General features: G+C 35.5%; 1 long non-coding RNA gene across 1 annotated transcript; it reads left to right on the forward strand.

Moving 5' to 3' along the window:
- The first annotated feature begins 1,248 nt into the window (after positions 1 to 1,248).
- Positions 1,249 to 6,329, forward strand: LOC113357616. The gene is made up of 3 exons (XR_003363728.1): positions 1,249 to 1,475; positions 2,772 to 2,906; positions 4,853 to 6,329. It is a non-coding gene; the product is annotated as an uncharacterized LOC113357616 (long non-coding RNA).
- Positions 6,330 to 7,147: the final 818 nt, after the last annotated feature.

Consider the following 7,147-nt stretch of genomic DNA (forward strand, 5'->3'; position numbering starts at 1 on the left):
GAAAAATTAAATGTAACTTATTAATTATTACTGTATACGAGTTTACGGGTTTACCTGAGGGTTTACAGGTCGGGCACGGGTTAACCCGTTTACTACCAAGCCACAATTTCTCTAACCCTAACCCGGCTTGTTTATAACCCAGTCAAGCCGGGTTAGGGTTTTCACGGGCCGGGTACGGATTTATCTGCGGGTTTCAGCTTGTTTTCCAGCTCTATCCCATATTAATTGACTTCTGAAACTTGTTGATTTTGCTTGCATGGTATGCGACACTTTAGCCGTCCCATGATCTGTAGAATTATTTCCAAATGCCAAAGACGCCCACAAAAGTGAGTTTTCATTGTTGTTGTAAAATGCAGCACTGCCCATCGTTTGCAGGGATATGACAAAGACGCCCCCAACTGTGGTAACCTGCAATAAATTAGTTCACGTGCTAGGCGAGACCTTTTGTCATGTAGTGGACTTGTGATGCTCGAGAGCTAGTCGAGTCTTGAGTATAATGTAGAGTGCTTGTGACTGTGGCAATGCTTTTCGCTCGCAACGTGACAAGGCTGTAACACTCGCTACTAGGTAAAGATGGCATGTTGCTTGTGTTGAGGACCATTCTTTGGACCAACATCGGGCGTACGGGACTTTGTGCATGCCTCGGTGCAAGTCTTTATATTCGCGTGCAAGGTGAGATTTTATGCTCGCGATAAAAACAAGATTTAATTTTTCACATACAAGGTGAGGATTTAGGTGCTTGCAATGTGATGCAAGGCTAAATATTGAAGAGTCTAAGCAATCCTCATCTACAATATCTTCAATGAATCATGTTGCTATCCACAAACCTCGAACAAGATCATGTTTCTGCTCCAATTGCACATAAATTTTTTTTCAAACACAAGAATTTCTGCGTCCATGCTGTAGGTCTTCAAAATTCGATCCGAACGAGCCAAAAATCACTCAATTCAGACTTAAAACGAAGAAGTTATCGACGAAACAAAATTTTCACGAACCGCGAGTGCTGACGCTGACATGGAATGTAAAACCACTAATAATATCTACTTGGATCCAAAACTAAACTCAACCCATTTTAGTGGAAAGCTAGAACTGTATAGAGTACACGTGTGATTCTAATGCAGGGTGTATATAGCCGTGGCGAGTGCTTTAATCCAATGTGAGTATTTTTAAAATAAATAGAATATCGTTTAGTAATGTTAGGGTGCTTGGTTAGTACGATCTAAGGAAAGCCTATAAACTTGGAGCACGTTTGCTACAAGTCTTACATGAAAGCAGCTAAGGGAGGTCTGGTCCTTTTTCATTCTGAACCAAATTTAACAGGGAGACCAGCTCTTTTCTTTGTTGTTTCCGACATTCCTTCTCTTCCCATCCAATTTCTGCTACTGATTATCAAGACAATCACAAGAAAAGAAAAACAACTTCAGACTCCCCTTGGCTTTTGTTGATCCGTTCTTGGAAATTTAGCTGCGATTGAGGTAGGGGATTTTCTTTTTTTCACTGTTATATACAATTGATTTTGTTTTGATTTCGATTCGGTTAAACTAGTTCTTGGTTTGTTTAAGACCTTAAAATACTAGTTGCATGGGTGCAGTTCCCCCACTTGATTTGTTAAATTAATTTGTTTTACCAAATCTCTGCTTTATCTTTCTTCCATTGGTTCTGTATTAAGAAATTGGTGTCATCTCTCATTTGTATTTTCTTTTCTCCCATTTTTGTTGTTGGCGTCCTTTTATCTCAATGTCCCGTAAATTGGTATCACTTTCAGATTTATTACTATTCATACAAATGGGTAAAAGATTAGTTGAAATGTTTTCAAACCATGAATTCGACATAATTTGTTTGTAATTTTTTTTTGGGTTTTTCTTTGCTTTTGATGACCTGAGATAAAAATGGACTTTATAGTTTTGAATGATCTAAATGATTTTGGGAATTGGAAATACTTTGAAAACACCCAAGTCATATTTTCCTTCCTAAATCTAAAGCTTGTATTGGATTTCAAAACTTGCCCATGATTTGTTTGCTGATTCAATGAGCCACTCATTTAAAAACTCTATATATAGCTGTCAGTTGAAATCCTTTCTTGATTTATTCTTGGTTTACTTCTCTGCAAACAAAAGAAGACAAGTAAATTTAGTTTTTATGAAATTCTAAACTAGTTTATACTTTAAATGATTCTATAAAATGTCATCTGTGATTTATGTCGCCCTATTGAGGTACTACTAATTTGTCTTATTATCTATGGTGTTCCTAGTTTTACAGTTCAATTAATTGTATCACTTCTATTTAAACTCTTTAGCTTGTCGTCAAGTTTTTGGAGCTCATTTTCATCTCATGTAAAACTCCATGAAGTTTAATTGGCTAACCACCACTTGGTTATACTTTTCTATGTTATCACTATTGGATGCTAATCAATATTATTTTTAATCCATTGGCCTTCATTGAATCCTGCTACTGATTTATGACATACTTGGTGTTTTTTTTATTTTGTTTCGTTATATAGTATCATTGCAACAGTAAAAAGAAATGGTTTTCTATAAACGTATTGCTGATTTGATCATGTATTGTTGGACACTGTTTTATAGATGCCGATCTTTTTCTATGTGGTTAGTTTAATTTCATTTCCTTATTGGCTAGATGCATGAATTTTGGACTTACAGACTGTATGACAATATTGCTTATGGATTGGATTAACGAGATCTGATTTCAGAGTTGTGTCTTCACATTTGGGGTTTACTACATTTGCCATATTCATAATTAAACATGTTTTGAAGGTTTTAGGAAGGCTACAAGCAAGTTTGCTAGGCCCAAAGGGGCATCCCACAAATGTGGCTATCCACAGAAGACCGTCCGGGACGATGGCTGATATCCTGACTATCCTAACATTAGAGATTGGTTCTCACAAGTAGGTATGTGAATTTATTCTCTATGTGTTGATAAGTATCTGACTATTAATGTTTCGAATGATTTTGGAATTGTCAAGCTTATGTGTTTCTAAATTTGGACATGCTCATTTATTTAACTTGATTTACATGTTGGTCTCCTACTGGGTTGTGGCTCACCCCGTTTTGGTTTTGTTTTCCACATAGTACGAGGCAATGTTAGGCAGTAAGCTTGGTAAGAGCTTACGGCTGGGAGCTTGAGCAAAAATATTGTATTTTTTCTCGTCTATAATGTGTATATCACGGGGTTATATAGGTGGTTATAAATCTCTTGATAGACCCATGCTTTTGTAGTTTATTTTTCTGTGTATATATTAATGGGATCTTATGCAAAGTCTCTTTATAGTTTGCACGGAAACTCGTTTTTGTTTTAAATGAAATGTCGGAATTTCGGTGCATAAAGGAATGCTTGTAAAACTCTTTTAGTTGTTTATGTTTTGATGTAATTCAGACCCCCCATCTTCCTTGTTTCACTGGCTATGTTTTGAACTGATAAAGAATAGAACAGGTGTCTTTAATTGCCTGTAAAATGGTAAGAGCTATTGTTAAGAAAATATTCTTATGTATATTTTTTTTTCTTGAGTTGATACTCCATATGTTTCTCAGTTCATAATGATTTGGCTAAATTTTAACTGTACATGAGTGGAAGACGTCACTTTATTCGCTTATATAACTAGGGAATTTAATCTTGAGTAGTAACGGTGTTGGTAAGTGCTATTTTGGTGTTTAACTAATGGTCTTAATAAAATCAGCTGTGTTGGTATTTCATTTGGAGTAAGGAACCACTTATCATTTCTACTGTTGACATAATGTTTTCTTTTTTATATACATAATTGGTCTTGAAATGTATATTTCAATTCTCCATTGCCTAAATTTTATGGTCTAAAAGAAATCCACCACTTCCCATGAAAATATGTTGATCATTTTGTGACATTTGTAGAGTATTTTGTTAAATCCTCCTCTTTGGCGTACATAACTAATTTACTGTCGAGGTTGGGGTTAGTCTTTATCAATTTAGTACATGATTTTACTTGGGCTGATATTTCATTACAGTTGCTTAGTATGGTAATTCTAATTTCTTAAAGAGAAATAGTGTAACTTGCGGCATATATCCTCTTGTATTAACATAATTGCTTCTTTTATCATTTTCTTTAGAATTTTTTTGGTTCCTAAATGGTCCATTATACTCTTTTGATGCTAAAGTAAATCATGCACTCACCGGGTAACTGTAATTGTGACATCCTGATCTTGGCGAGTATTTTCGTTTCTTGTTTTTTTTAGTTGTTGGTCTTGAGCATTTATTATTGCCTAATTTCTGAACAGAATGTATTTTTATTTTGACTGACGTACCGGAAGTTTGGCCCTGTTTGATGGGTTTAAATCCAACTCATTCAAAGGGAGAATATACTGGTCCGTTACAGTTCGTATTAGAGCGTGTTCTGATTTATCGGGACTGTGCTTAGTTTTCTTTGTTTTACTAGATTGTTCGATTATTCAAGAATTTAGTTTCATTCGTATGCTTTGGTTTTTTTAATTCCCATAGAAATGTTCTGTTGTGTTTAATTTGATGCTGCATTTAATTAGGAAGAACGTTATTGTTGTTTGCATGAAAATTCTATGATTATTTTTGAGACTGTGTATACGATTCTGTTTCGATCACTTTGAGTTGTCTTGAAAGCAGATATTGAAATGTTACTTTGCTTTGAACATTTGAAGTGTCAGGTTCTGTTAATGGTTTTCAGAAAATTTCTTTTTAATGGTTTATTATGTATTACAGAATACAAAGTCTATTTCTTTTTTGTTTTGTTTTGGGGATTTAGGAAAAATCCAGAAACCGTGATATACATATTAATGCACTTGTTAGTAATGAACATTACTAACATTTTCTAACTATTGTTCCTTTTATTGTGAAGATTCCTCCGAAGACTATGAAGCTTAAAGGTGTCGCTTCAGCGAGAAATAGTAAAGCAAAGAATACCGTTATGGTAAAACATCTGAAATAATGTTATGAGCACTTGGCGCAAACGGCACAGACCATATCTGGTGCCATTGGGAACCAGAATCAGTTGCGACCTAGTAGTGCTATGGACTTAAAGGAATTCAGGAAATTGATTGGTGATCGAGTGTTTAATGGTACGGAAGAACCCATAGAAGCTGAAAGGTGGTTAATGGGTATGAGAAAGGAGTTTGATGCGCATTTAGTGGCCGAGAAAGATAAAGTACGCTTTACTACGTATATGTTTCAAGGTGATGCAGATGATTGGTTGAATTCAGAGAAGCGAATGAGACGTGGTGGATATGTCATGAGAACAGTTTGAAAAGTTGTTCCTTAACAAGTATTTTCCACCTACAACAAGATCCTTGAATTGTGCCGAGTTTGTAGTGTGAAGCAAGGAGATATGACAGTCACACAACTAGACAAGAAATTTAGTGAGCTAGATCGTTACAGGGAACATTTAGTTGAAACGCCAGAGTTGAAGGCTCAAAAACTTGAGGGTGATTTGAAGGCTGTGATTCGTGATAGAGTTGTTGCAATTCGAATCCATACATATAATCAGGTTCCTGATGTTGCATTAGCGGTTGAAGCTAGCTTGATGCAAAGTCAGGAAGAGAGAGAAGAGTGAGACCGAAAGAAGAAGACTAAGGAGCGAGATAGAAATTCATCACCACAACGGATTCGCCCACGAAATGACAATGCAACCAGGAGAGGCTAGAGGACTGAATGTTATCATTGCATAGAAGATGGTCATTATGCTAGAGATTGTGCTCTATCGGCAGATCAGAAGCCGCAAATTGTGAACCAAATTCACAATCAAAATGCTCAAAGGCAGAACTTCAAGGGAAAACAGCAACATTATCCTCGAGGAAATGCTAAACCTTTCCAGCCTAAACAACGTCAACCCAATACACAAGTAATTGTTCAAGAGAAGTAGAACCACTTCGTCGAGACTAAAGAGGAACCGAAGGACCCTGTGATCGAAAGTAATATTCATTGCTCTTAGTCTGGTTTTGAATTTCAGGAGAAATTCTTTTATTTAGGGGTTTTGGTCCTTTTTCATTCTGAACCAAATTTAACAGGGAGACCATCTCTTTTCCTTGTTGTTTCCTGACATTCCTTCTTTTCCCATCCAATTTCTGCTATTGATTATCAAGACAATCACAAGAAAAGAAACACAACTTCAGACTCCCATTGGCTTTTGTTGATCCGTTCTTGGAATTCTAGCTGCGCTTGAGGTATGGGATTTTCTTTTTTTCACTGTTATATATAATTGGTTTTGTTTTGATTTTATTTCGGTTAAACTAGTTATTGGTTTGTTCAAGACATTGAAATACTAGTTGCATGCGTACAGTTCCCCCACTTGATTTATTAATTTGATTTGTTTTACCAAATCTCTGCATTATCTTTCTTCCATTGGTTCTGTATTAAGAAATTGATGTCATCTCTCATTTGTATTTTATTTTCTCCCATTTTTGTTGTTGACGTCTTTTTATCTCAAATATCCTGTAAATTGGTATCACTTTCAGATTTATTACTATTCACTCAAATGGGTAAAAGATTAGTTGAGTTGTTTACAAACCATGAATTCGACATAATTTGTTTGTAAATTTTTTTTGGGTTTTTGTTAGAGCACTGCTTGGTCGAACTCGCAAGCGTTGCTATCTCAAGCTTGTTTGTCAAGTTTAGTTTCCAAAACTATAAGTCTTAATTTCTAGTCTACGTATAGCTAAGTCTCGGATTAGGATAGAAAGTGTAGTTGAGATTTAGACTTCACGGCGTTCATCGATTGAAGACGAAGAACTACTAAGGGGAGCTTGTGGAACTTCATCAACAAAAGGTATGTGGAGACTTGAACTCATCTATCACTCAAAAGTATATCTACTTTATCTCCTATTTGAGACAAAAGTCATATAGCTATATAGACTTCAATTATACACATTTGATATTTCGAGCTGAGTTTAACTCCGTTACATATTTCTCAAAATATGCGTTGGTAAGCTTTCGCTTTAACCAAGTTCATCTTATATTCTTGACGAAAGTCAAATGATGATGATGTAAAAATCGCCATGTAACATCTTACATGATTTGTGTGAGACGGTCATTTGATGTAGACTCGAAATTTTTCGTATTGATCATTCGATCACTTGAAAATTGATTCGAAGCTAATAGTTTGTGTAATAAAGTCATTGTCGTCTTCTGAGAATGTTTC

This window comes from Papaver somniferum, chromosome 3 (assembly GCF_003573695.1).
Source record: "Papaver somniferum cultivar HN1 chromosome 3, ASM357369v1, whole genome shotgun sequence".
Classification (NCBI taxonomy): domain Eukaryota; kingdom Viridiplantae; phylum Streptophyta; class Magnoliopsida; order Ranunculales; family Papaveraceae; genus Papaver; species Papaver somniferum.